Source organism: Theobroma cacao, chromosome 1 (genome assembly GCF_053813885.1).
Source record: "Theobroma cacao isolate CCN51 chromosome 1, ASM5381388v1, whole genome shotgun sequence".
Taxonomy (NCBI): domain Eukaryota; kingdom Viridiplantae; phylum Streptophyta; class Magnoliopsida; order Malvales; family Malvaceae; genus Theobroma; species Theobroma cacao.
Window position 1 is genome coordinate 13,304,541 of NC_142639.1, and position 21,433 is coordinate 13,325,973.

Consider the following 21,433-nt stretch of genomic DNA (forward strand, 5'->3'; position numbering starts at 1 on the left):
GGGACTAGCATGTAGAGAGAATGGACAAGATCGAGAAGAAGCAAGAAGAGATTATGGGTCATTTGTCAAAGATTTTGGAGTTGATGTCGACAGATAAAGGAAGAGAGTGGCGGGGAGTTCTGGTGAACCAGAAGATGTTCAATAGACAGAAGCCAATACAGACCCTGTATATCCACCAAGATTCACACCACCACTGGCAAGGAATGCGTCTATCCCCATGCCATCGATAGGACAATATCTGTTTTTTGGGATGCTAGTGCCTACAGGGCCACCACCGACTTATGCCCAACAGAGGCTAATTGGAGGGCCAAGTCCTTTAGATTCCATCTCTGTTCCTGATCTGGACGATCCGAAAGAACAAGAGAAACTCAAGTATGGATCCGTTGAATCGAAGGACAATCTCGATACCCACTAGAAATTTGACCTTTTAGAGGATAGACTACGCATGATAGAAGGAATGGGAATGTATTGCTCTATGGATGCAATCGAGCTCTGTCTCGTTCCAGATGTGGTTATACCTCCAGAATTCAAAATTCTAGACTTTAAAAAGTATGATGGAATCAAGTGCCCGGTCACACACATCACCATGTATTGCAGAAGGATGGCTGCATATGCCCATGATGACAAGCTCTTGATACACTGCTTCCAAGATAGTCTCACAGGTGCTGCACAAAGTGGTACGTCCAACTGGACCATAATCGAATCCACACATGGAAGGACCTTGCTCGGGTGTTTATAGCTCAGTATAAGCATGTTACAAATATGGCTCCGGATCGCTTTTCTTTACAAAACATGGAGAAGAAACCAACTGAAAACTTCAAAGAATATGCTCAAAGATGGAGGAATGTGGCTTCTCAAGTTCAACCACCCCTGATTGAAAAAGAAACCACCGTGATGTTTGTTAACACTCTGTTGGCCCCTTACTACGAACGGTTGGTCAGTAGTGCCACGAAAAACTTCGCTGATATGGTGATCTCAGGTGAGATGATAGAGACTGCCATTAAACAAGGGAAGATAGAAGGCGGTGAGACTTAAGTACAAAGAAATGAGAAACTTTTAAGAAGAAGGAAGGAGAAGCCCAAGCCATCACTTCAGGACCACTCCAAGGAAGAGCCCACAATCCTTACCTACCATATCCACCATACCCCTATTACCTAATTGTAAACAACATCTCACAAAGTCCATACCTATACCCACCCATGCTAAATGCCTTTCCTAACCATTACCCATATACTCCCATCCAACGAGCACCTTACCCCACAAATATCCACCCACCTACTTCCGTACCTATAGCAACTTCAACCGCATAGCAAACCACACCTCCAAACAATAATACTGCCAGTGAATCGAGGGGGTGGCGAAATAGGTAAGAGAAAGTGAAATTTGATCCAATCTCAATCCCGTATGCTGAACTTTTCACTCAGTTAGTTGCAAACCATCTGGTGGCACCCTTATACATAGAACCGTTGAAACTACCGTTCTTGAGATGGTATGATGCTTCCGCCCACTATGATTACCATTATGGAATTGAAGGTCACTCGATCGAGAATTGTACAACATTCAAACACAAGGTGCAAAGGTTGATCAAGGCAGGAATCCTGCACTTTGAAGAGAAGTCGGAACAGAACGTTAACAACAACCCATTACCAAATCATGCTGAGGCAGGGATAAATGTGATTGAAGGGGAGGTGTTTGTTAAAAGGAGCATTCGAGATGTGGAAACCCCCATGGAGAAAGTGTTTGAAGCCTTGGTAAAGACTGACATGCTCGAGGTTTGGCCAGAATGTCCTGACATGAATGATTTGGGAAACCTCCATGGACCATATTACTTATACCACAAAAGATGTGTGGGGCATTTAATTCAAGATTGTAGTCCCTTCCGAAAAGAAGTGCAAAGGATGATGGACGAATCAATGATTGAGTTATATATGGAAACTTCGAAATCAACAGTAAATATGATAGCCAAAGATTCAGCCTAAAATTCAAACTCACCCAATGAAAATAAATAAAAAAAGAAAAAAAAGGATTTTAATTTTGAGTAGATCTTCCACTTCTCACTTTACATGATTTTTAATAAAATGATTTTTATTGTACTCGTATTGCACGTACAACATTTAAATTTTCTTACATTTTGGAGGTACTCCATTGCATATCACTTCATCCATTCATCAAAGCATCATTGCATTTCATTCATTCATACACATGACATATTTGCATCCATATCCATATTTTCATATTTTCTTAATTTCTAGATATATTTATTCCCATAATAAAAGAACCACATAATTTTATTAGGTTTGAAGAGAATAAAACAAATCCTCATTTATGGAAAACATCTAGAAAGGTATTAGTCAAATTTCAAAATTCTTTTCTAATTTATTTAATTTGAGTTAGAGGGGTTGAAGGATATTGAACATCAATTGGAAGCAAGGATCAGCGCACTAGAGCGCAATCAAGAAGAGTTCGGACATGATCTTCGAGAGATGGAAGGACAAATTGCCAAATTGATGGAAATGGTTGAATGTCTCAACAGAACCAATGGGATTCACCCTTAAGAATTTCAATCACTTCAAACTGAACCACGCCTCAAGTGACCATTGAAGGAAGACCAATTTGTCTTTGATAGGACCAACATTTCACTCAATGTCCCAAGAAAAGATCAGGGTTTAGACAAAGTTATGAAAGGGATAGACGAGTTAAATATGCATATGATTGAGAATGCAATTAAGAAGGGTAAAATTGAAGAGAATAGTGTCAGTAGCATGAAAAATTGTAATGCCTCAAAGAAAAGAAAAGGGGAGGCACGAGTTATCACATGTGAAGAGCAACCATGGGGCATCAACCATACCATCTTCATCTTGCATACCAACCTTCCTACCCCGCTCGGAATCATATTTTCCATAGCCTGTGTCTCTATCAACCAATTCCACAATCAATTTTTCATCTAAGAGCACCCACACCTCCACTTATGCCTCAATCATTGCCAAAACCCAACCTTCGCCAATTGCCCATGCCAATTTCGAAACTTTTACCTATACTAATTGAGAATCAATACCTCAGTCTGATGCCAATGAAGACAGTTCCAAACCCATCGACAAGGAATTATGACCCTAATGCTAAATGTGACTGTCACATGGGGCAATTGGACACTCAACAGAGAAGTGTAGGCAATTGAAAGAGAAAATTGAAAATCTCATCAAGGATGACAGTTTGACTCTTGAGCTTATGGAATGTTGGAAATCGGTTATGCCGTAGAGTGGGCTCTTGTTCGAAAGTTGAAAGCCACATGTCTTAAGCAAATTACTTGTAGGAAAAATGGATGATTCGGAGTTTTTATTTTATAGTTAGATGCATGGCATGAGTAGGATTTTGTTAAGAGTTGTAATTGAAGTGTTAATGTTTTTGTTGAATGAAAATTTTTAAAGTTTTATGATGTGATATAGTTGATTCAATAAAGGTTTTATAACATGTTTTCAATATCATAAAAACAAAAAACAAATTTCAAAAAATAAAAATATAAAAAATATAAAAAACACAGCAAAAAAAAAAAGAAGAAAGAAAGAAAGAAGGGTCATAAAGGAAAAAAGATTTTTGGCAATAAAATGTGCACATCATCTCGAAAGAATTGATGGTTACTGTTTGGAACAAACTTGTCCTTGCAAACATTCTCTAACCATTTCTTCAAACACTTTGGAACCCAAGACTATTCAAATAAGGATATTCAAGAACTTGAGTCCAAAAGGAAGCAAAGTTTTAAAGGTTTATTAACCTTATCATGTGGTACCAAAAAACAATGATCTTTGTCTAGGCGATTACCAATGTTATAATTGATTGTTTTGCAAAATTCTTTTTTTAAAAATCAAGCAAATCAGGCACTCTTGTAAAGACTCTGAATGTGGTAGGTTAATAAATGTCAAGACTATGTTGAAGTCTCAAATATGCCAAAACCTCTCAAATTCTTTCAACTGCATACCAAGTGTGAACCTTTTGAAACCATCCTTTATCTTATTCTGAGGCATGATGACAAAAAAAAAAAAAAGATTACCCAATACCTTCGAGACACCTTGGCTTTAAAAATAGCCCTTTTTCCCCTCTCATTTAGCAAAAGTATTTCTTGAAAGAGTTGATCATGAGAAGGTGTTCTGATATTAGATCTTTGAAGGCTTCTAAGGAACCTTTATTGTTAAGAGTTGTCTCATGAGTCTTCATTTAAATGGTTGATTAAGAAAAAAACAATCTTGATGAATCTTTTCACTTTGGAAAGGTTGATTCAATCTTCAGTTGTGAAAAAAAAAGTGAAAGAATGGTGAGGAAAGTTGATAGTGACATTATGCACTTGAAATGCCCAAATGGTGTCAAAAATGGAAAAAAAGGAAGAAAAATCAACCTTTGATCTTAAATTATTCCTTTATAGGGATTTGCTTTTCAATATAAGTAACCATAGTTGAGAGGATAAATGGCCATGTTTCATTTCCCCTTCACAAATGAGAAATTATCCACTTGCTACCCTTTTGAGCCTATTAAATTGTCTCTAAAATACACCTCAACCAAGGATCACCTCCCACATTGGGGGGCAATTATGAAGAAAAATGTCTACAAAAAGCATAGATGATAGAAGATTCATTTTGAGGGAAATATGAACATCTTTTATATTTTGGGGAGTAGATGCAAATTTGAGTTCTTGAAAGTTTCGAACTCAATCCATCAATGTGAAGGTTGAAAAAAAAAAGGGTAAAAATGAAAATTGAAAAAAGAAAGGAAGAAAGAAAAAGCATAGAAGAGAAATGGTGAAAAAAACATGTTTTGAAAAAGGACAAATGTCTTAAAAGATTCTTTAATGCGATAATAAATGATCTTCGGTTTAATTACCTTTAAATACATGTTTTGGGCCTTTGTATCCATTTTTTCAGAACCTTTAACCATAGTCTACATTACATGCTTGAAGAAGTCCATTTTGATCAAGTGTGGATATTTAAATTGAGGAGTTATCTTATAGAAAGAGATCATCACATAGAAAGTGAAACCTTGACTTCTTTTCTTTACAAAAATTACATGCTTGAATCCTTTAAGTCATTTTGGACTAAGTTTGAGTTTTTCAAGTGCATGATGGAACAATCAATCAAAAAAAAAAACAATTGAGAAAGATGAAGTTATAGGGTGGAAATCCAAAAGGGCAATCTAAAGTGGGGACAGAAAAAAAAGAGAAAAGAAAAAAGTGAGTGAAAAAGATGAAGCTCTAAGGTGAAAACCCAAAAGGGCAGTGTAGAGCGAAGATGGGAATTTATGAAGCCATTCATGATTCCAATTAAGGTGATAATAAGAAGCACTAGAGATAGACCATTTCAAGGCAGATGAATGTGTTGGACACCTTCCTAAGGGTTTAAGATTCTCAAGCACCCTTAAAGATTCAAGATCATTTGAAAAAAAAAATCCTATTGAATTTTGAGCCTATCTCTGTCAAAATAGCCTTGTGCAATATTAAACTTGTAATAGCTGGTCTTGACATTTATCATCCTGCCACACATCATGAGGCTTAGAGAATGTCAAATTTGATTGTGATTTGAAAGCAATATTTTTGCAAAATTGATCTTAAATCAACATACCTTTGTGAGCTTAGACAAATAAACTTCAATTTTTCTTCTTTTTCTCCCCATGAAATGGTGAAAAACTTTTATTGTTGACCAAGACACTGATGTGTTAAACCATCCAATGCATATGAAAGACCAGATTGTCATTTGGCTCATCCAAAATCATTTCAATAAGTAATCATCAATTTTCAAGAGATTTAAGTGTCACATGTTGGAAAGATGTCAAATTGACTCAATTCTGTTCCAAACTTTAATTACCTTTAGTCATAAAAAAATGGTTTTGTAAGTCAATTTTATCAAAATTCAAGATGCTTTAAAAGAAATAGAGGGTTATGCATTTTTATAAAGTAACTTTTGCTATTTTAGTATGAAGATCAAAAGTTTTAAATGATGAGACAAGCATTTTTGTGAATCTTTTCTCAAGGATCAAGAGGTATGGAACCTTTGAAATCAAGTTTGAATTGATATACGATCTCATGGGGATATCCATCTTCAAGAAATAACTTCAAGAATTGGGAATGATATGACAAGATTAGCAAGAAAGTTCTTTTGTGATAAAGTGATTTGGCAATTGCACAAAAAGATTATAGAAAAGTGTGCAAAGATAGAAAGAATGGCTTTCAATAGAGGAAGACACTGAAATGAAATGATGAGATAAAGGTAATTTTTCCTCTTGTCATCATGCATGCATGCACATGACCATGCAACAGTGAGGTTGGAAATTTTCTATGCGATAGTCAACATTCACACATATTTCTATGCATTGGGAAAGGTAAAAATCCATGCAACACAAAAACCATGCAAAGACAACAAGCCTTGGTTAATTTGATAACCACTTTGAAAAATTTCAGATAATTAGTTTCAAGATTTTTAAAGTTATGTTACCTCAGCTTTGAGGAGCCACATTTTTAAAGTCATGTTGCCTTAGCTTTGAGGAGCCACATTTTTAAAGTCACGTTGCCTCAACTTTGAGGAATTCATTTTTAAAAGTCTTGTTGCCTCAGCTTTGAGGAGTTTATTTTAAAAGTCTCGTTGCCTCAAGTTTGAAGAGTTCATTTTTAAAAGTCTCGTTGCCTCAGTTTTGAGGAGTTCAATTTAGAAGTTTCGTTGCCTCAGCTTTGAGGAGTTCATTTTTAAAGGTCTCGTTGCTTCGGTTTTGAGGAGTTCATTTTTAAAAGTTTTGTTGCCTCAGCTTTGAGGAGTTCATTTTAGAAGTTTCATTACCTCAGCTTTGAGGAGTTCATTTTTAAAAGTCTCGTTGCCTCAACTTTGAGGAGTTCAATTTAAAAGTCTCGTTGCCTCAGCTTTGATGAGTTCATTTTTAAAAGTCTTATTACCTCAGTTTTGAGGAGTTCATTTAGAAGTTTCATTGCCTCAATTTTGAGGAGTTCATTTTTAAAAGTCTCGTTGCCTCAACTTTGAGGAGCCACATTTTTAAAGTTATGTTGCCTTAGCTTTGGGGAGTTTCATTTTTAAAGTTTCATTGCCTCAATTTTGAGGAGTTTATTTAAAAAAAAAAAAAAGTTCCGTTGCCTCAGCTTCGAGGAATTGATTTTTAAAGTTTCATTGCCTCAATTTTGAGGAGTTCATTTTAAAAAGTCTCATTGCCTCAATTTTGAAGAGTTCATTTTATAAAGTTTCGTTACCTCAGCTTTGAGGAGTTCATTTTTAAAAGTTTCATTGCCTCAGCTTTGAGGAGTTCATTTTTTAAAAATCTCGTTGCCTCAGCTTTGGGGAGTTCTTTTTTAAAAGTCTCGTTGCCTCAATTTTGAAGAGTTCATTTAAAAAAAAAAGGGTTTCGTTGCCTCAGCTTTGAGGAGTTCATTTTTAAAGTTTCATTGCCTCAATTTTAAGGAGTTTATTTTAAAAAAAAAAGTCTCATTGCCTCAGTTTTGAGGAGTTCATTTTTAAAAGTCTTGTTGCCTCAGCTTTTAGGAGTTTATTTTTAAAAGTCTCGTTGCCTCAGCTTTGAGGAGCCATATTTTTAAAGTTGTTGCCTCAGCTTTGGGGAGTTTTATTTTTAAAATTTCATTGCCTCAATTTTGAGGAGTTTATTTTAAAAAAAAAAGAAAGAAAAAAAAAGAAAAAAGAGAAAAATGTTTCGTTGCCTCCGCTTTGAAGAGTTCATTTTTAAAGTTATGTTGCTTTAGCTTTGGGGAGTTTCATTTTTAAAGTTTCGTTGCCTCAATTTTGAGGAGTTTCATTTTCAAAGTTTCATAGCCTCAATTTTGAAGAGTTCATTTTTAAAGTTTCGTTGCCTCAACCTTGAGGAGTCTAATTTAAAACAAAACAAAAAAAACAAAAAAACATAAAAACATAAAAAAAAAAAACAAAACAAAAAAAAGAACTTTGGTAAGAAGATTAAAGAATTTAGTCAAATACAGTGTCTACGTCTTTGTACTATTTCGGATTTTCGAAATGCACAAAGAGGGGCAACTGTAGACACAAAAAAAATTATTTTATAACGAAAATAAACAACAAATAAAAAAATGATGAAAAATGAAATAATAAAAACAATAAAAAAAAAAAGAAGAGAGAGGTACGACTGGTAAGGTGATAATGCACCTTGCCAGACGTGAAAAATTCGCATCTGGCAGAGTAGTGGAGTGTGCCCCCTTCAACCTAGTATAAAGGGGGCACTGTAGCACTCATCCTGAAAGGAGCAATCAAAAAAACCTAGAAAAATCCCTAGCAACCTACAAATCAAATCCCTAATCTAGCAGCCAAGAAATCCATCAATAATCAAAAAATATACAAAAAAAATCAAAGAAAATATACAGAAAAATACACAATGGGTGAGGAATGAAAAGAGCTTTCTTTGTTTTGGGATTTTTTTTTGGAGTTTGTTTGTTGTAGGTTGGATTTTAGGGAGTTTTTTTGGAGGGGTTTTGGGTAGCCGGCTCTAAAAGGGTGGTTCTTAGGTCTCGTTGCCAACGAAAAGGGAAAGAGAGCGTTGGGTCACCTACCGGCGACAGTAGTGGGTTTAAAGGGGTGTTGTGCCATCGTAGGATAGGGAGTGAGAGAGAGCTGATCGGCCCCCCAAAAAAGAAAGTTGAAAAGCTGATCGGCTGCAACAAAAGGGTCCTGTTTTAAGGGCTGTTCGGTAGAGAGGAGTAGATGACCGGTGGAGAGGGAGAGAACTTTTAGTACCACCGGTTGTGGGACAGGAGATCTGATTGGTGGGCTTGCTGTTAAGTGAAAGGAAAGAGATGGAGATAGGAAAAGCCAATCGACGTCGATTGGGGAGTTGATCGGTGGTGCTTTGAGAGTGAAGATCTAGCCGGCAAAAAGGGATCGGCTAGAGAGAAAAGTTAGAAGCCGTCGGCTGGGAAGTTAGAGAGAGGGGAGAGAACCAGCTGGTGAGAGAGAAACGGAAGAGAGAAAATGGAATGAGAATAGAGGAAAGAAAGGGTTTTAGACTACTAAACGACGCCGTTTAGAGGAAGCTAAATTTGGTGCCAAACGACGTAGTTGTGGGAGGTAGAGGAGTTGCACCTTAAGCACCAAAACGGTGCATTTTGGAGGTGGTTCTGCAAGCCTCCGGGAAACAGATCAGTTGGAGCGGGTTAGCCATTTGGGCCACTTTTAGCCCACTAAGGTAAATCCCTAACCCTTTTATGGATCTGTTTGTTGGCTCATTTTGTATGATTTCTATTTTAAGGGATATTAGGTAGAATTAATTCTTAATTATTGTAGTATAAAATTCTAATTTCTTTCATGATATTTTAGACTTAGGAGATTACTGCAAATGGAAGAATATAGAAATAATAAAGCAAAAAAAAATATTTTTAGAGAATGTTTAGTTATACAAAGAATTGTAGCTTAGGAAAATATTTACTACAAATATAAAAAAAATATAAAAATAACAATAAAAATAGCATATAAATGAATGAAGTAAATGGTAGGTTAAAGATTTATATATAGATTAAATTGAGAAATTGGAAATTATTGGATTAAGTATTAAAGTAATAAAATGGGTATGAGAATCAATCTTAAAAAATTAACCCCTAAAAAATAGAAAATAATGATAATACTTTATGACATTAACTACAAGTATAATATACCGATTATGGGATGATCGATCGGGATGCGAGAAGTCGTAATCTCGGGCTAATTTTCTCTAGAATCGAAATCTGAATTAAGGCTCCACCAGTATGATGGGAATGTCTTGATTTTGGGGTTTCAAGATTTTTAATTTTAAATAAATAGAAAATATAATGAAAAAAATAAAAAAATATAATAAAAAAAATAAACTTCAAAAGCATATCATATATTTCTATTGCATCATGCATATCATTGCATATAGATATTTTTTGTTTGCGAGCATAAGTCCCGATGATGGGATCTTTCGAGGATCTTGCGCAGGCGGGTATTCCTCAAAAAGTTTCCTAGGTGAAAAGGTATCCTCGGGTCCCAACAGTATGATGGGAGGGCTCGAGAAACATCTTTAATAAAAAACTTTTGTTCGTATTAGGTTCATTATGCACAAAAATATTATTTTAGAAGAAAACATACGATGACCCCGATGACGGGATTTATTCGTCGAATTTACGAAGGCGAATTTCTCAAATAATTCCCTAGGTAAGAGAATACCCTGGATCCCACTAGTATGATGGGCAGATCCAGGAGAATATCCTTGATAAAAGGTTATTTGTCCGATATTTTTTATCTCACGACATGCATTTCATCTTGCCTTGCACTTGCATTTCATTTTAGAATCAAATAAAATAATTTAATAAAATTGGAGATAAAATAAGTGAATAATAGCTAAAGAAATAAAATGAACTTAAAAATTAAAGCCTAATAAGAGAATCTAAAAATGGTACCGTTCATGGAACCGACGTCTCGAGGGGGCTAATCCTTCCCCGAGCGTAACTGTACTCTTGAACCTAGATCTGAAAAAAACGTAGACTAGTTTAAGGTTCTTTCGACGAGCTTAAATCTAATTAAGACTCCGTCGATTAGAATCGAGTCAATAGGTGACCAATCACACCTAGTAAAAAAGATTGGTGGTGACTCTTAGTTTTTAAAGTTTTCACTAGCGTCTGGCGGTCGGGTTCCCAGACCTGCACGTTACAATAGTTTTAAGTTCTCAAAACAAGTTCATAATCATTTCGATTCAAAATCCTTAAAATTCACAGACCAAAATCAAATTAATTAAATTGTAGAGCACCAATAAGAACAACTAATAACAAAGTGAGTCCGGGCATATAGCCATCAATTGAATAACAAAAAAGGTAGGATCGTATCAATTATTAAGTAAGACAAAGTTGTGTTGCAAAACTAGGGTTGTTCGATACATATAGTCACCGACTGTAAAGGATTCAAAGCATTGTGCAAAATGGTTATCGTCTACTATCGCTAGCTATAGGTCTTTAACTTAATAGGTTTTATCTTTAACCAACGATACATAATATGAAACTTCGTTCTTCTAGCAGATTTCCTTTCCAATTTTAATGCAAATTCTTCTAAATCAATCAAGTATTTTTCTACAATTTAAAAAAGGGTTTTTTTACTCACCTTGTAATGAAGAATCCAACAATGACCTTCAATTTTTGTTTTGCAAACTTGCTTTTGAAAATCCTCAAATCTTAGCACAGAGAGATTTTTATGAAATTCACTTTAGAACATTTATTTTCTCAACCAAAATGAAAAATGGCTACTAAACTTAAGTGAGCTATTTATATTAACCCTAGCTTATATTCTAATAAAACCTATCATAAGAATATGGTTTAGGCTGAATTATTTTTAATTAGCTTGAAAGGCTTATTTGTCACATTTTGATACACTCAGGTACTTAAAGAAGACAATCAATTATGGTCTTTGCTATAATTGATATACACCAATGCTAGAATGATATTTAGATGCTAGTTGGATTATAAGTTTGGAAGATTATGCTTCTACAAGTGAATGGATCTTCATTATTGATAAGGATGCAATTTCTTGAAAGTCTAAAAAACAAACATGTTTAACGGATTCCACCATGGCAACCGAATTTATTGCATTGGCTGCTACCATCAAATAAGCCAAATGACTAAGAAATTTACTCTTTGGTGTACTTTTGTGGCCTAAACCAATTTTTTCAATTTCTATTCGTTGTAATAGTGAAGGAACTCTAACATGAGCATATAGCTAAGTGTACAATGGAAAGTTTAGACATATTGGATTAAGACATAGCTATATCAAACAATTAATTTCAGATGAAGTGATCACTATAACTTTTGTGAGATCTAGTGAAAACTTGGCAAATCTTTTAATGAAAAGTCTTACTAGAGATCTTGTAGATAAAACCTCAAAAGGGATGGGGCTCAAGCTTATAAATTAAAAGCCACTTAAGGTGAAAACTCGACTCAACGTTTGGTACAACGTCAAGTCTTTATTTCAAAGAGACAAAGTACACTATTTGTATGTGGCTGCTAACACTATAATATGATATATTATATTCCATCTCAAATAAAGTGCTAGATACCCGTAATGGTAAGGAAATGATGAGTTATATACTCTTAATAGACCAATAACATAATTTGATAGAATACTTTAGTTATGGGGGCTTGCGTAGGAGAATACATACCTTGAAAAATAAATTAACATAACCAAGCTTTTTCCTCGGATCAAGAATCGCCATGATATACACCAAATTTATTTTTTCCACATTCCCTAATACTTATCAAAATTTTCTTTCATTTTAATTTCCACATACCATAAATCAACATCATTACTTTGTTGCCAGTCTTTCAAAGTGCCATACACATACAAACACAATCAAGAAAAGTATTACAAGTCACATAAGAAGAACTTGAAACATTTATAATCAAATCATACAATTATTGAAAGAAAAGAGAAATTCTCCTAATAGTTGCCCAATCATTATCACCAGGCGCCCCATCTCCTATCCTTGCTAGCTTAGTATTATAATTACTATCATTAAACTCAAATGACGTAAAAGCCCTTTCAAATTTCAAGGTTGTATCTAATATAAAAAAAGTAGAATTCAATTTGGTGCTCACATCTAAACACAATAAACACTTACTTTTAATCCCTGCACTAACAACACACTCCTTAAGCTTGGTTAATTTAGCAAAAGATTGTTTGGCATATCTCATTGCCCTTTTAAAATGAGCAATTGACTCATGGATATCCTTTAATCCACCAATCAATAAGATTAACTCTTTTAACTTATCGCAAGCTTCCTTTGGAAACTCACAAGCCATTAAACTTGTAAAGATTGAATTTGAGACAACTGAGTGTATACAAGACAAAGCTTTATACCTTTTAGCTACTTCTTTGCTATGCTGCTTTATCCGAGCAAACGTTGGATTTGCATGTCTTTGAACAGGGAGCTCACCTCCCATTTTCAGAACTTCCCACAAATCAAAAGCCTTTAAGTAAAACCTTCATTTTCACTACCCATTTAAGGTAGTTTTCTCTAGTAAAAATTGTAGTAGCACTCTAGCCAATAAAAGGCATTTTTGAGTTTAAGTTTTTGGTTAAAAACAAAGAAGAAAAAAGAACTATGGAGACAAGGTTTTTCTGAAAAAAAAAAAAAATAAGTTTTTCACTATTCTTCAAGATAGATAATAAAGCTCTGATACCATGTTGGAGTTTGAGTGTTCTTTTAAGAAGAAAATAAAAAACTCAGAGCTTGAAAAAGAGAATAAAATCAAACCATTAAGGAGAGATGGTTGGAGGTATAAGATAATATTAATTGCAACATTTTCCTACAGTACATATACGTCAAACATATGAAGAAGAAAAACTAAAATAAAATAGATCAATCCTAGTACTACCATGTCAATTTGTCCAGCATATTAAGATAAATACACTTATTACTAGAACACTGAATATAAAAATATTGAAAAGGCTTCAAGGAACCATGCCATTTTCTTAAAAGTTTTATTCGCCCTCACTTGTAATGTGCAAAAGAATTACCGACGTATAAATCTTGAAGATATAATAAAACCCAATAATTGATGGCATTTTGCATTGACGAAATCAATCCACTGAGTACTCATCAGAGTATGACAAGATTATCAAACTTCTATAAGATTTTTTTGCAGCAAAATGATATAGAAGAAAACTTAGAGAATATGGAGAATGAAGGAGAGATTGTTGTTCTATTGTTTTCTGTACGTTCTATTATTTCAGAAAAAAGTCATTTACAAGCATAAGTGCTTGTTCCCAACAGACACGATTGTGTTTGTTTCAAACAATCATAATGGTTGGTTTTTTTTTCAACAGACACGACTTTTCTTTTATTTTTCTGTATCCAACAAATATAACTCTTCCTTTATTTTCTAATTTCCAATAGTCATAACATTTTTATGGCAATATGGGATTGTATCCCATATTTATTTGAAATCTCCAACAATCCCCTACCATTTTCAAATTAATCTAACTTTTTGATAATCTTGAAAATAAATTGCATAAACAAGTGTCTTTTGATTGAACCTTCACTTAGTAAAAACATATTAAAGTTAACCAAAATTGCATGGTAGACTATGTTTTGAACCAACTATTCCATTTGGTTAATTGAACACATCTCACACAACGATTTCAACACCAATGAATGCATAATATTTGGTGACACTTTCATGACCATGTGTTTGCATTCTCTTTTCATGAGTACTAATAGAGCCTAGCTCTTGAGCTGCTATAAGCAACCACACTTCACACTCACATAAGTAGATGCTATCAAGAATGCTTCTGTAACTAAAGCATTCTAACATATTTCTGTTATGGATTTATTAAGAGTATATAACTCATCATTTTCTTACCATTAAGGGTACCTAACACTTTACTTGGGATGAAATATAATACATCATACTACAGTGCTAGCACCCACATACAAATAGTGTACTTTGTCTCATTGAACTCAAGACTTGACGTTATACTAAGTGTTAAGTTGAGCTTCCACCATAGGTGACTTTCAATTTATGAGCTTGAACCCCATCACCTTTGAGGTCTTATTTATAAAATCTCTAGCGAGACTTTTTGTTAAAGAATCTGTCAAGTTTTCACTAAACCTCACAAAAGTTATAGTGATCAGTTAATCATAAATTAATTATCGAACATAGCTATGTATTAATTCAATTTGTCTAGATTTTCTATTGTATACTTGGCTATATGCTTTTGCTAGTGTTGTTTTACTATCACAATAGATAGAAATTAGAGAGATTGTTTTAGGCCACAAAAGTACACCATAAAGTATATATCTTAGCCATTCCACTTTTTTAGTGGTAGCAACCTATGCAATGAATTCGACTACTATAGTGGAATTTGTTATTTACGTTTTTTTCTACTTGGACCTCAAGAAATGGCACTTTTACCAAACATGAAAATTCATCTGCTTGTGGAAGCATGATTTTCAAGTACCTTAGTACTCTATGTAACTTTTCAATAGTAAATGGTATATCTGGCCTTACACATGTCATTACATACATTAAGCAACCAATCACTCTTGTGCATTATAGTTTATCAATATCCCTACCAACATTAAGCATTAATTTAATTTGAAGATCCGTGGGTGTAGATGCTGGTATACAATTACTAGGATCAAATTTTTTAAGCACTTTTTAAATGTAGTGCCATTGTAACAAACTTATGTCATTTTCATCTTGGAATATTTTGATTCCTAAGATGACATTCGCTACACCCATATCTTTCATTACAAAATTATTTGACAAAATATTCTTTGTCTCCTCAACTTGGTCCAACTCTGTGCCAAAAATTACTATGTCATCTACATATAAGCAAATTATAACACATTTGCCATTGTGGAATATGTTATATATGCACTTATTAGATTTTTTTATGTTGTAGTCATTAGCTAAAACGACCTCATCAAATTTTGATGTCATTGTTTTGGTCATTGTTTAAGCCCATATAATGTTTTGAGAAGCTTACAAACCTGATGATCTTGTCCCAAAACAATAAAAGAATCAGTGCATTGAATGATCACAAAGCTACTATTGTGTTAGGTCTCCAAATTAATGTCCCATTGACATATGACTCTTTATAATTTTTTTTCTTCATTTGGGAGTGATCTCATTTAATAAGGTTACATATCTCAAATGTTACATCATATCATTCCAGTAGTGGTTACATATCTCACGTATCTTTTCATTTTTTTTCTTTCTTTGGAAAAGTATATGATAAATTCTCATTAAAGTCATATTTTGCAAATATTCAATGCTCTATATGTCTGGTTTTCTACACCCATAAAGAGAATTTTTCTAGTTCTCAAATCACTATGAAGCATAAATTGGAAGAGCAGTAATGAAAAATTGAAAAGCCTTTACATGTTAACAAGCAAAACACAAGGTGCATGGAAAGTATCCCAAGTTAAAACTACCTATGATGGAAGCTAACAATCCTATTCACATAAAGCTTTTTCTTTTCTTTTTTTATTTTAATGCTTAGTCTTCCATAAAGGAAATCATAAGATCTTGATTGTTTCCTCTTGAGAAATTATTTGTATATTCGATGTGATCAAACATTGTACGTAACAATAATACTAGATGTTCAATTTTCATAATTTCTTCAAAAATCAAATCAAATAAATAATGACTTGTTCTGTTGAGATTATCCTTGTTAGAGTCTTACAATTTGAGTTCTTACTAGAAAAGGAATAAGAATGATGACAACAGTTGCCATGGCAAAGGCCTAAAACCTCAAAACCAAGTATATATATTAAATAGCAAAAATGAGAAGAGAAATAATAAATTTCCCCAAAATTAAGTTTCTTCAATTTTTCTTATGACAAAATAGTTATGGCTACACGTTACCCAACCGAGATAAAGACACCAATTTTTTTTCTTTTTGCTACTTAACAAGGTTTGTGTGGCAAGTTTTTTCTATGAAATTTCTTTGATCATACACCATTATAATTTCTTGAGATTTCTAATAACTAATCTTTCAAAATAGATATTGTTAGGACAATTCATGCAAATCAAATCAATTAAGGAAAGAAAGCTTATCTGGTAATCTGGTAAAAAACCATTTTGCTATTTTCTTTGTCCACATCAATCTGATCGAATTTCACAAAAATTAGAAGTCAATTCTCTTAGTGTTCTACAAGCAATAGTCATTATTGAAACAAAATAAAACCTTAAGATTGTTAGAACATTAAACTGGAAAATATCAAAAAGGTTTCAAAGTGTGTAACAATGCCTCTTTCCTTGAGGTTTTATTCGCCCCCACTTGTAGTATTCAAAAAAATTACCAACGTATAAACCTCGAAGATACAATAAAATTCAATAATTGATGACACTGAAGAAATCAATCCACTAAGCTCTCACCGAAGTATGATAAGATTATCAAACTTATATAAGATTTTTCTACAGCAAAATGAACTTAAAAAATATGAAAAAAAAAGAGAGATTATTATTCTGTTGTTTTCTGTACGTTCTATTGTACCAAAGGAAAGTTTTTTTATAGGCATAAGTGTCTCTTCTCAACAAACACAATTGTATTTGTTTCAAACAATCACAATTATTGGTCTTTTTCCAACAAACATGACTCTTCTTTTATTTTCCTGTATCCAACAGACATGACTTTTATTTTATTTTCTAATTTCTAACAGTCATAACTTTTCTTTTTACTCCAATAGAGGATTGTGTCCCATATTTATTTAAAATATCAAATACTCACAACACCTGGCCATAACAGAAAAAAAATAAATAAAACCCACCTAAACAGAAATATTAAAGCACATGAGGAGTATGTGGTCATCTTCTTCATGGCTTCATTTTAAATTTGACGCCATGTATTGCGACTCAGACCTCAACTCCATTACTTTCTCTAAATCTATTCCAAAAAGGAAAAACGAATTAATTACATAAAAGAGTTGAACAGGCATTTATCCTTGTTTCCATACCAATTGTTCTTCATAAAGTAGTTTGTAATCAATTGTTATATCTGTTTATACATATATTCAGTTATTACTGGCTTGATTGTGATGAGGAAGAGGAGGTGGCAATGGAGGTATTTACTCCAAAGCTAATGAATTTGTGGAAGGATTGGGAGCTTCGAGCAATGGTTGTAACTAGCCTTCTGGTCCAAATAATTCTCACTGTATTAGGCGGCCGCAGAAAGTACATTCCCAAGATAAGGATTAGAGCCATTGTTGGGTGTTCCCACTTGTTGGCTGACTCTGTAGCAACTATTGCCCTTGGCATACTAACAAATAACCTGGGAGATATATATGATGAGGGAGGTGTTGTTGACTTAAATACAAAGCTGACAGCATTTTGGGCACCTTTCTTACTGCTGCACTTGGGTGGCCCTGATACAATCACAGCATATGCCTTGGAAGACAATCAGTTGTGGTTAAGGCACTTTTTCGGACTAATAGTACAGACAGTTATGACAATATACATCTTCCTGATGGCCTGGTCGGGAAGCCGTCTTTCATTGCTAAGCATTCCAATGATTGTGGTTGGATCAATTTAGTATGGAAAGAGGACATGGACTCTTTGGAAAGCAAGCAATGATGAACTTCGAGACTCGATGCTCACTTCTCCGGATCCCGGTCCTAATTATTCCAAGTTGATGAACGAATACAGGCTGAAACAAGCTGAAGGTTTTTTTATGGAAATAGAAGAGGTGAAGGATGTTCAGGAAGAATTGGATGTAACTGCCCCTGCGGAAGCCACTCCTGATGGGCGGAATATAATTAAAGCCAATGCCCTGTTTCAAACATTTAAGTATCTGTTTGCAGATCTCATTCTAAGCTTTAAAGATAGGGAGAAGAGCCAATCTTTGTTTCAGCAAATGTCTGATAAAGATGCTTTTGATGTGGTCGCCATCGGTCTAGGATTCATGTATGACATGCTATAAACCAAAGCAACAGTAGTTTATACTCGTTGGGGTTTTGCTCGCCGTATCACTACTCTTTGTCTCACTTGCCTGGTGTTGGTGATTTTCTCTCTTGAGGATTTGAAAGAGTATAAAACGGTTGACATATTCATAACTTTTCTTCTCCTTGTTGTAGCTATTGTTCTGGAGATATATGCAGCACTAGTACTACTTTTCTCAGACCAGACCTATCATTGGTTGATTAAGCATAACAAAACCACGGTTCTGAAACTCATCGATTCTTTAGCACCATATTTTACACTAAAAAGGTGGTCTAGTCGCATGGCACAGCTTAGTCTACTTAGCATCTGCCTCGAGGAAAAGCCTTATCTTAAACTACTGGAAAAGGTAGTGGAAAAATACCAGCCTGAAACTTACGTAGAAGTCGATGATCATCTCAAAAAGCTGATTTTCAAGCATGTCAAAGAGAAATTTGATCAGTTTAAGGAGAAACAAGGTGATGCTAATTTTAGAGACTTGTGCAGTCAAAGAGGAAACAACATACTTGATAGGTGTAAGCGGCAAACTGGCCTTGGCCTCGAGTGGAGTATTAATGTTGAATTCGACCAGAGTATCCTTATTTGGCACATTGCCACAGAGCTCTGCTACTACTCAGAGATGCCTCTGAGTACCATTTCAAGCGACGTTCAATCATCCCGAGATGTGAGCCAGTGCATCTCAAAATATATGTTCCGTCTACTAGTCATCTATCCTTTCTTGTTGCCAATAGGGATTGGACTTATCAGGTTCCGAGACACTCAAGCTGACGCCAAGAGGTTTTTCAAAGAGAGATTAAACTCTCCTAGAACTCAGAAAAAGAATAGGACTAAATGTAGGAATATGTTGCGTCAAGTTGGTGAGTTAGAAGAACAAAATGACAAAACGAATCGAACTACTTGTTGCAATTCATTGCGTCGAGGCATGAAGTTAGATGGAAAGTCCTATTCCAGTGAAGAACCAATGATGTACCAAATGATTGCAGCCTGCCACATGTTGCTTGAAGAAAACCTAGATGTTCTGCCGGGGAAACTGAAAAGGAATAGCAGCAAGTCAGTGTTGTTCAATGCGTGCAGGCTGGCATCAGCATTGAATGGTGTGACAGACAAAAAGGTTAGATAGGATATGATCAGAGATGTTTGGCTGGAGATGCTCGCTTATGCTGCTAGTCACAGCAGAGGGAGTCAGCACTGTCAACAGCTGAGACGAGGTGGTGAGCTTCTAACTCACGTTTGGCTTCTTTTGGCCCATTTTGGCATGAGCGAGCAGTTCCAAATATCCAATGGTTATGCAAGAGCTTTGCTGACAGCAAAATAAATCCAGACCAATCTCAATGTACATCTCATATTCCCATTAGTCCTTTGAATTTAGAACAGACAAATTCTTAGCGTTGGTTTATTGTTTTTACATTATTTCCTACATCGTTTGTATGAAGGTGGTGGATGTGGTTAGATGTCGGTACTTGTCCTTGGTTCAGTCTTCAGACTGAACCTTGTAAAAGAATGAATAACACCCGAACCTAACATTTATTTCAAGAGTTTGCCAACTGCAATTAACCATTGCTTGCAATGAAAGAAACAATGAAACAAAACTCTGATCTTTATCTTCTAATTGCTTTAACTTCTGTTGTTTTCATTAACTTTAAATCAAGGCAGAGACGGTTTTCGTTAACTACCAAAAATGCATTGAATGGCCTGACACTGAAATTCCCAATAAAACAACTTTAGGCAATTTAAAGTAAACTTCAGTTTGTTTGCCTTAAACCGAATGTATCCACTGGAGCATCTTAATAGCATTGGGCTGGTATTCCAATATGGACCAAATACCTAAGATTTAAGGCATTGGGTTTTTTGAAGCACTTTTCATATCCAATGAATTTGTGAGTTTGGTACAAGCCCATCTTTGTAGATAAATGAAATGTTATGAAATTGATGAGTGATGAGTCTTTCTTTTGCAACAATTTCGTTTTTCTTTTCTGGGGTAGGTGCCATATTATTTTTATGCAGCTACCAATGACTCTATGTCTTTTTTTTCTTTCTTCCGCTAATCTATTTCTTAATTTATATTGGTATGGCATAGTGTTTCAATAATGCAAACCTTAGAGTGGTATTGACAAGTTGCATTATTATGTTAACCATTAATTTTGTTAGAGTAATTTATGACATCTACTTCAATAATTTTGTTAGAGTTGGGGTTCCCTTAAGCTTAATGAAAACTGCTCTCTCCAATGCAACCTGATGTTGTTTAATTTTTCCATACTGATTTTCTGTATATAGGATTGAATTGACAATTTAATAGTTTATGCGTGAAGGAAAAGATCTAAGAAATTTGTTGCACCTGTGGCTGCAAAAGCAAGGATTAGTTGGATTTGAATGACCTATCAAAGCCTGAGTTTTCCAACAAGTTCAGACTGTTAACCACCCAAAATTCTTTTTCTTCTAGTAAATATTTGGGCATTGCGTGAAGGTTTAAATTAAATAGCTAATCAAAGCCACAAGTTTTAACCACAATTTCATTATATATTAATTTGTTTATCTTGATGATGAATGATATGACATGCGAGTTAATGAATTAATAAGTTCAACCTGGTAGGATTTTGTTTGTCACGGTTCACTCTTGCAGGTGAGTCACCAAAGGAAGCCAATGTTCCCTTGGTACAGTCTGCCCCACTACCATGCAAAGGTAGTTTTTGTATATCCATCTTTTGAGTAATGAAACCATACAAATTGCTTCTCAAAAAAAAAAAAAATCAATTTGTAACAGGAGCTTTTAATTCTAGTTGGTGTTGGTATAACGATTTTTAGAACTAAAAAAAATCACATAATTTACAAAACCTAATCAATTAACTAAAGTTGGATTTCATGGGACAACAACCTCATCAATACTTGTCCTTCAAGTTTTCTTTCGTTCTATTAATTAATTATTTGTATAACTTTTATGGCGGCTTAATAAACGTTAACCATAGAATTAAAACTGATAGAATGGTATTTTTT

The 21,433-nt window shown here is 34.4% G+C and overlaps 1 pseudogene; it reads left to right on the plus strand.

Moving 5' to 3' along the window:
* Positions 1–792: 792 nt before the first annotated feature.
* LOC148764545 (uncharacterized) lies at positions 793–19,757 on the plus strand (annotated as a pseudogene).
* The last annotated feature ends 1,676 nt before the right edge of the window (positions 19,758–21,433 follow it).